General features: G+C 41.3%; 1 protein-coding gene across 2 annotated transcripts in view; it reads right to left on the bottom strand.

Annotated features, from left to right (window-relative positions):
* Positions 1 to 2,094: 2,094 nt before the first annotated feature.
* Positions 2,095 to 8,789, bottom strand: part of LOC129698623 (RELT-like protein 1) — a 60,878-nt gene continuing 54,183 nt past the window's right edge. Inside the window, exon 8 of one of the 2 annotated variants that reach the window (XM_055637752.1) lies at positions 2,095 to 5,690. The gene's annotated coding sequence lies outside the window, so the exon portion shown is untranslated. The remainder of the gene's footprint in view (positions 5,691 to 8,789) is intronic. The other variant, XM_055637744.1, reaches the window with a different exon arrangement.

Raw genomic sequence — 8,789 nt, 5'->3', positions numbered from 1 at the left:
AATATTGAGCATCCTGGCCTCTACATTACTCCTTGGTAAACAATTTCACACCACCACGATGTGATAAGAGAGGAATAGATCGGGTATGCACAGTCTTTCGCCCAGAGTAGGTGAATCGAGGACCCGAGGACATAGGCTTGGGTCTAGGTGAAAGGTGAAGGGAAAAAGATTTAATAGGAATCTGAGGGGTAACCTTTTCACACAAAGGGTGGTGGATGTATGGAACAAACTGCCAGATGAGGTAGTTGAGTCAGGGACTATTCGAACATTTTAGAAGCAGTTTGACAGGTATAAGACAGATTTGGAGGGATATGGACCAAATGCCGGTAGGCGGCGCGACTCTGGTCAGCAGCGGCCTCTGCAGCCTGTCCGCGTTTTTATTATTTTTGTCTGTGTTTTTATGTAGTTTTTGTTATTTTATGTTGGGGTGTCATATGGGGGGGGGGGAAACTTTTGACTCTCTCCCTGCAATGGAGACCCGACCTTTTCTCGTCGGGTCTCAGGTGTCGTTGGGGCCGCAACGAGAGCGGCCTCCAACGGGAAGAAGCCGGGGACTCAGGTGCCGACTCACCTCACCGTCGCGGAGCTGGCCGAGACCGGAGCGGGTGGAGCGGTGGAGGAGCGCTGCCGCTGCTGCTGCTGCTGCTGAGTCGGAGGCTGCTGCTGCGGGTCTGTGGACGGCGGCACCGGGAGCCCGCGGGTCCCTGGAGGGAGACCGCTTTTCGGGGCTCCTGCAACGGCGACTTCTCCCGCCCGAGTTGCGGGGTTGAAGAGCTCCTGGAGCGGGGCCTAGCACCACTGCCCCGCGCGGCTTGGAACGCAAGACTCTGCGAGCGCACACCAGGGGCTCCAACACCAAGACCCGGTGTGCGACCTTGCACCACCCGGCGTGGCTTTAATGGCCGCGGGACAATCGCCATCGCCAGCCAGGGGCTTTGACTTTGACTCTGACATCGGGGGGGGGGAGAGTGCAGTGGAGAGATAAGTTTTTTTGGCCTTCCATCACAGCTATGTGATGGATGTTTATGTAAAATGTAATTATGTTGTGTATGTTGTCTATTTGTGTGTAATGTATGGCTGCAGAAACGGCATTTCATTTGGACCTCCAGGGGTCCAAATGACAATTAAATATACTCTTGACTCTTGATGCTGGCAGGTGGGACTAGTGTAGCTGGGACATGTTTGCCGGTGTGGGCAAGTTGGTCCGAAGGGCCTGTTTCCACACTGTATCACTTTTTATGACTCGAAGACCTTCCTCAAATTAGTACATTTCACACCCCTTATCCCGAGACTGTGAAACGGTCCTAGAATCCCCAACCAGGGGAAATATATTCCCTACATCCAGCTCTGATGCCCCTTCAGAATTTGTCACATTTCAATGAGATCCACTTTCATTTTACAAAATATTGTTGAATGCAGGCTCAATTGTCACTCATTCTGCACACTTGTCACTCCAGGTTCTTTGCTGCATTCCTTCTTAGCAGGCTTTAGGTTAGGTTAGTTTGGTTGGGTTTAGTTTAGAGATATATAGTGTGGAAACAGGCTCTCCGGACCACCAAATCCACACCAGCCAAAAATCCCCCAAACACTGGTTCTATCTTGCACACTATATGAATATCTTGCACACTAGGGTCAATTTACAGAAGCCAATTAACCTCCAAACCTGTACGTCTTTGGAATGATGGAGGAAATTCCAGAGCACCAGGAGGAAACCCATGCGATCACAGGAAGAACTTTAACTCTGTACAGATAGCACCCGTAGTCAGGATCGAACCCAGGTCTCTCGTGCTGCACTGCAGCAACTCTACCACTGTGCTGCCCCATGGGAGAATAAAATCAAATCTATAGATAGCCATCCACGTATTTCACAAATGTTCTGCAAAATTGTAGCACATTTTTCCATTTTGACCAGTTTAATTTCCCTACTCTACTGCTTGTCATACTGCATGTTTGCTTTCAGTGAACTGATGGGCAAAGATGTCCTGGTCCCTTTACAACAAAAAAGCTTTCCCCAAATTTAAGATAGCTTCATTTTCTACCAGGGTGGGTAATTTCATATTTTCCCACTCACAATAATGTTAATATTTGATAGCTCAATGCATCCTCCTCCAGAGTTTCAATCCCACCAATTTCATAAAACCAGCAAAAACTTAGAAATGTTACATTTGGTATATATATTATGAATGGCTGGAGAAATGCTGAGCACTGTTATACCCGACTAATCACTACCTGTCACACCCAAAAAAGACCCAATTATTCCTTCAATTTTCAGCCTGCCAACTAATTTTCGATCTATGCCAGTATATTACTCAAGGTCCTATGCTTTAATTTTAGAATTAGCCTCTTACATGGGATATTATCAAAGGTCTTGCAAAAATCTAAATACACCACATACATCTGCAAGATGATGGAGGCCCATTCTCAAACAAAAACTTTATTTTCCTTTCACATATCCAAGCCAATTTTTTGCAATCCCAGTGACGTTTTCTAAGGTTCCTGCCATTACATCTTTTATAACAGATTCAAAAAGGATTCTGACATTACACAGCTTACTCTAATTTAACTCCATTGCAGCAATGTAATCCAATTTGTTCAATCACTCATTTCTGATTAGAATAGCATTATTAAGAATAAGGCATTGAAAATGGCTAGTTTAAGATCTTATCCAAATCTTTTGCATTTTTCTACTAAAGGATTAGTTAATTTATTTGAAGAACCTCATCGCAATATCCAATTAGACTAGAGCAACAATATTTTATTGAACATTTGCATAAACAAGAGACATTTCATGTATTAAAATGTAGTTTTAAATGTAGATTTAAAATATTACTAACCAATGCAGGCACAGCACCAAGAAGAATCAAGGTTTCAATTGATCCCTCCCTGCATGCTCCCTGCATTCCCCACCCACAAAAGCTACTCCTAAGCTTAACATTTGTGATACATTCAAGAAGCATGATAGGATGCTTAAAAAGTAAACCTGCCAAAGTATACAGAACACTTACAAATCTGCAAAGAAAAACTATGCAAAATAAGCCTCCAAAAAAATGGATGTAAAGCCATAAAGTTAGTACATCACAACAAAAAGGTTTTAAAAATGAATATTGCACAAAGAACAATCCTAGAATCCACATAATTGAAGTTTATTCCTCAAGGGTACCACCCAAGGATAAAACAGCTTGATTATTATTAAATGATTCATGTTACACAGAACACATTGCCACAGCTTTTTTTTAAAAAGGTAACTTTAATATTTGCAGGACACCATATATTTTCATTTACTCCCAAAGAATGTCCTGAAACTGTTAATGCTAAATGAAAAGTTATTGTGTTAAGTTCACTGGTATACCGATTGTTCGCTCAAAAGGTTCCTTTGGTCAGGTCAATTAACCATATGCAAAAAAACAATTCTGAACCCATGTGCTACAATCACACATTTGATGTCTTAATGGTGTATTTTTCCAGAACACATTTCAACAACTTGAATTCTATTTCTGCACAGCTAGAGAAACAGATCAAAATACCAAGTACTGCAAGATATAATGTTGCAATCCAATAAAAGCTGCCATATTACCATATGTGCGCAGTACCAGCGGATGGGAGCTAAATGTTAAAGAAACTTTATTGCACATAAATACAATGTAAACATTAAATAAACATATCTTGGTACGATTTTACAATGTCAGGGTAATGAGTCGTAAACAATTATTGTAATGGCTCTGTTGCAACACAGAAGAGTTTTGCACCCTCGTTTTTGTAAGATTGGCCACCACAGAAACATCCCATTCCTTAAAAAGTGTCACAATTTTAATTGTTGATACTCCTTGTATTTTAGCCTTTTTATTCCTTCAGCAACATGACCAGTTAGCAAATGGAAATACAAAAGACTAGATGTTGGAAACTTGGAGGGGAAAGGAAAACAAACTGAAGAAGGATCGCAACTCAAAACATCACCTGCTCATTTTGGTGCACAGATGCTTCTTGACCCACCTTCCAGCAGTTTGACTAGTTGGCATTTCCCCCTCATATTTTATTCTGCAGTGACTACCAATAGAAAATGTTCCAAGCAGGGCACAGCACTATGCTTGATGTTTATACATCATGTCCAAATTGATCACACTTTCCAGGAAAAGCCATTAGTCAGCAAATCGACTGTTGGAGCTCAAGGGAATTGAAGACTTAATTGTCAATTTTAGTATTTGAGTATCAACCCTGTTGAAAATTAACTAGATTGGGTCTTGTGCTTATGATTTACAAATTGGAATGACAGAACTACACATTTTTTTTTGTTTTTTGCTAGTGTCAAGAGCATGGAGTTTAAATAAAAGCAGGTTTTTATTTTGATAAGCAGCATTGCCTTTTCAAATAGTTGTACTCCATTAGCATTTTGCAATGGTTAGCTAGACATGATTTATAAACTAGCAGGTCAATTTTACTTTATTGAGCTAAGAAAACTAATTTTTCATCTATTCAGGTATATTTCTTATCCATTTTTTTGCCTATTACTTAACACCCACATCAATTTAAAACATTTTCTTCACAAGGGTGTACTTGTGAAGAAAATCATACTTTACCTTACAGCACAAATATGTTCCCTTCACTACATCAAAAACGATTAAATTATTAAAGTAAACATGGAGCTGCAATGACCCATCCGGTATTTTGTATAATATTATTTGAAAAGTAGTCCACGCATTTCCCAGTTATTTGAAGATTGAGCCAGAATACCATCATTAACATTTTCATGCAGGAAACCATACATGTTTTGGATTCACATCTTTGCAAGTCCATGCATATTAGAAGATGTTACTTTATATTGGTCTGAAGAAGGGTCGAGACCCAAAACGTCACCTATTTCGTCTCTCCGTAGATGCTGCCACACCCGCTGAGTTTCTCAAGCATTTTTTGTCTACTTTGATTTTTCCAGCATCTGCATTTCTTTCTTAAACTTTATATTTAATTCTCCCTCCCACCACCTTTTTATCCAAATTGCCTCAATTCGCTCAAACTCTTACTGAAATTTCATGAGAATGATATGCCCTTTGGTACCTCAATTAAATGATTTTTCGAAACGAAGAGACTAATTTTTTATATTTGAAACACAGAAGGGGAAAGACAAAATTTCATGTTCTTATTCAGAATAAGTCAAACAAATGTAAATGCAGAAACGTCAAGATCGTGGAGCCACAAACGGTAATCTTGCTGATTTATCCCCTTCTGTAGCACCACAGCAGATTACAGCACCTCATTTCAATTATCCAGTTTAAATAGCAGAAATAAAGCTTTCTTGAATACATAAGATTTATATTATAATTACTGCTATTACAAATGGAAATAAATGATATTTGTTAAATCCAATATAAAAAATGTTTTACATTCCCAAACCATCTCCGCCCCACCATGAGGCATTAATGAGTTCAATGTAAAGGAATTCGAAATGACGGCAAAATATTTCTAGCAAGTATATTGACCAATGTAAATACATATATGATTCATGACTAAAAATATATTTTTACATGTTTTGGCCTCTGCTAATTTTTCATATGGATAACCATACAACATTTAAAAAAATACTGGAAACATTTAAAAAGACCACTTCTATACAGTTCGATGCAAAGTCAATTTGATATTTTGGTTTTCATTCAGGAACGTGCAACACCTCTTGCCTGCTCTTGACGTGATTTCAACTGCTGAGATAAGTTAAAAAAAAGAGCAGAAAAAAATTAAACCACTAATATTGGCAACTAAACAGGATTTAATTCATATCTTTGTTCTTTATTCGATTTAAAGAGTTAAATTTCTGTAGCAGTTAAAGAAATTACAATTTCAAATCAGACTTCTTAGTTCCACATCTTGGTTCTTGGTCCTCCAAAATATTCCAAATGGAATTTAAATTGGAAATTTTTTAAAAGGAGCAAAAACCAACATAGAAACATGAAAGGTACACAAAAATGCTGGAAAAACTCAGCGGGTGCAGCAGCATCTATGGAGCGAAATAAATAGGCGACGTTTCGGGCCAAAACCCTTCTTCAGACTGATGGGGGGTGGGGGGGAAGAAGGAAGGAAAAAGGGAGGAGGAGGAGCCCGAGGGCGGAGGGGATGGGAGGAGACAGCTCGAGGGTTAAGGAAATGGAGGAGACAGCAAGGGCTAGCAAAATTGGGAGAATTCAACGTTCATGCCATCCGGACGCAAGCAACCCAGGCGGAATATGAGGTGCTGTTCCTCCAATTTCAGGTGTTGCTCACTCTGGCAATGGAGGAGACCCAGGACAGAAAGGTCGAATTGGGAATGGGAGGGGGAGTTGAAGTGCTGAGCCACCAGTTCAGGTAGGTTATTGCGGACTGAGCGGAGGCGTTCGGCGAAACGATCGCCCAACCTCCGCTTAGTCTCCCCGATGTAAATCAGTTGACATCTAGAGCAGCGGATGCAGTAGATGAGGTTGGAGGAGATACAGGTAAACCTTTGTCGCACCTGGACATGAAACACCAGTTGGCGCCACCAGCAGTGGCTGCTCCCCAACAGTCCTTCCTTCTTTTTGTTATTTTAAGTGTTTAAAAAAAAAAGTATGTTTTAGTGTTCCTTGGATTGTTTTATGTGTGTGTGGGGGGGTTGGGGGAAACTTTTTTTTTCCCCCCAATCTCTTGCCTCGATGGAGATGGGATATTTTTCCGTATCGTATATCCGGCCTAACATCGTCGAGTGGCGCGGCCTTTCCTGGAGACCAAGCCGTGTGAGTCTACGGGACATTAACATCGCAGAGCTAGCGATCACTTTGCCTGTGGACTTTAACATCGTGAAGCCCGCAGTCTCTGCTAAGGATAGGTCGACTCGGGAGCTCCATGCTGCAGAGAGAGTTTCAACTGCCCCGATGCGTGAGTTTCGATCACCCCAACGGGAGAACAACGGATGAAGATTGAACTTTATTGCCTTCCATCACAGTGAGGAATGTGTGGATGTTTATGTTAACTTTTATGTGGTTATGTGTCTTGTTGCTTTTCACCTAGCATGGCTGTGTGGTAACTCAAATTTCACTGTGCCTTAATTGGTATATGTGACAATAAACTAACCTAACTTCTATAGGTGCACAGTAGAGAGCATGCTGACCGGTTGCATCGTGGCTTGGTTCGGCAACTTGAGCGCCCTGGAGACGAAAAGACTACAAAAAGTAGTAAACACTGCCCAGTCCATCATCGGCTCTGACCTCCCTTCCATCGAGGGGATGTATCACAGTCGCTGCCTCAAAAAGGCTGGCAGTATCATCAAGGACCCACACCATCCTGACCAAATACTCATCTCCCCGCGTTACCTTCAGGTAGAAGGTACAGGAGCCTGAAGACTGCAACAACCAGGTTCAGGAATAGCTACTTCCCCACAGCCATCAGGTTATTAAACTTGGCTCGGACAAAACTCTGAACATTAATAGCCCATTATCTGTTATTTGCACTTTATCAGTTTATTTATTCATGTGTGTATATATTTATATAATGGTATATAATGGCACTGATCTGTTCTGTAGTCATGCCTGTTGTCCTGTTGTGCTGAAGCAAAATAAGAAATTCATTGTCCTATCAGGGACACATGACAATAAACTTGAATCTTGAAACCTTGACTTTGAAAAGAGTTTGCAGGTCCAGAAAGAGAGTAGATGGGTAGAGAGAAAGAGAGTAGTAGGCAGTCGGTGCAAAAGTCCCCTATGATAATTTCCCTCTAAAACAACTGTAACACATTCCATATTTATTAAACAATATGGCCTCCCAGGGGAAAAGACAGTAGCAGAAGGGTCTGCTGTGGGGTAGGAGAGAAACAAAACTAGGCGAGCGACTGTGTTAAAGAATGCTATTGTAAGTGGGAGGAAGGGTGCAGATGGGTGTTGATTTAGCTTAAACTCAGACTCCAGAATAGTTTGTTGCCTCCCTGATGTTAGGGTCAAGGATGACCTGGAGCAGCTCAGGACTTTCTGAAGGGGGAGTGTGAGCAGCCAGTGGCAATGGTACAGGTTGATACTAATGGCAGATAGAGTTGAGTTTAGTTTATTGTCACATGTACAGGGAAAAGCTTTTGTTGCGTGCTAACTAGTCAATACATGAAAGACAATACATGATTACAATTGAGCCATTCACAGTACAGGTACACGATAAAGAGAATAACATTTAGTGCAAAACAAAGCCAGTAAAGTCCGATCAAAGATAGTCCAAGGGGCTCCAACGAGGTAGACAGTAGTTCATGACTGCTCTCTAGTTGCGGTAGGATGGTTCAGTTGCTTGATAACAGCTGTGAAGAAACTGTCCCTGAATCTGGAGGTGTGCATTTTCACACTTCCATACCTCTTGCCTGGGAGTCAGGGAGAAGGGGAAGTGAAGGGATAATAGTTTGCAACAAGAGTTCAGGGACAGGTTTGTGGAGCAGAACCTCGGAATTTTGAATAATTTCTTGAGTGAGTGAGTGGAAAGGAAGAAGATATAGTCAGATGAATACATGACTGATAGGATAGTGAGGTATGGGCTTTAGGTTCCAGGATCATTGCAATCGTTGCAAGTAAGCATACATCTTCAGAGTATGTGGTTAAACTCTCCCTTGTTGGAGATGACCCAAGTCTGCCACATTTGTGGCACAATTGTTACTTGCCATGTATTAGCCCATGTCCAAATAAATGTTGTCCAGGTTTTATTGCTAGTGTGAATCTTCAGCAAACATCCTCATGTCTATCATTATGATAAAACGTCATTGATGGAGCATTTATTGGTCTGGTACACTGCCCTGACGTACTCCACCAGTTAGGGAAACCTGT

This window comes from Leucoraja erinacea, chromosome 1, assembly GCF_028641065.1.
Source record: "Leucoraja erinacea ecotype New England chromosome 1, Leri_hhj_1, whole genome shotgun sequence".
Taxonomy (NCBI): domain Eukaryota; kingdom Metazoa; phylum Chordata; class Chondrichthyes; order Rajiformes; family Rajidae; genus Leucoraja; species Leucoraja erinaceus.
The sequence above is the reverse complement of the archived record's forward strand: the minus strand, read 5'-3'. Positions and strand labels throughout refer to the sequence as shown.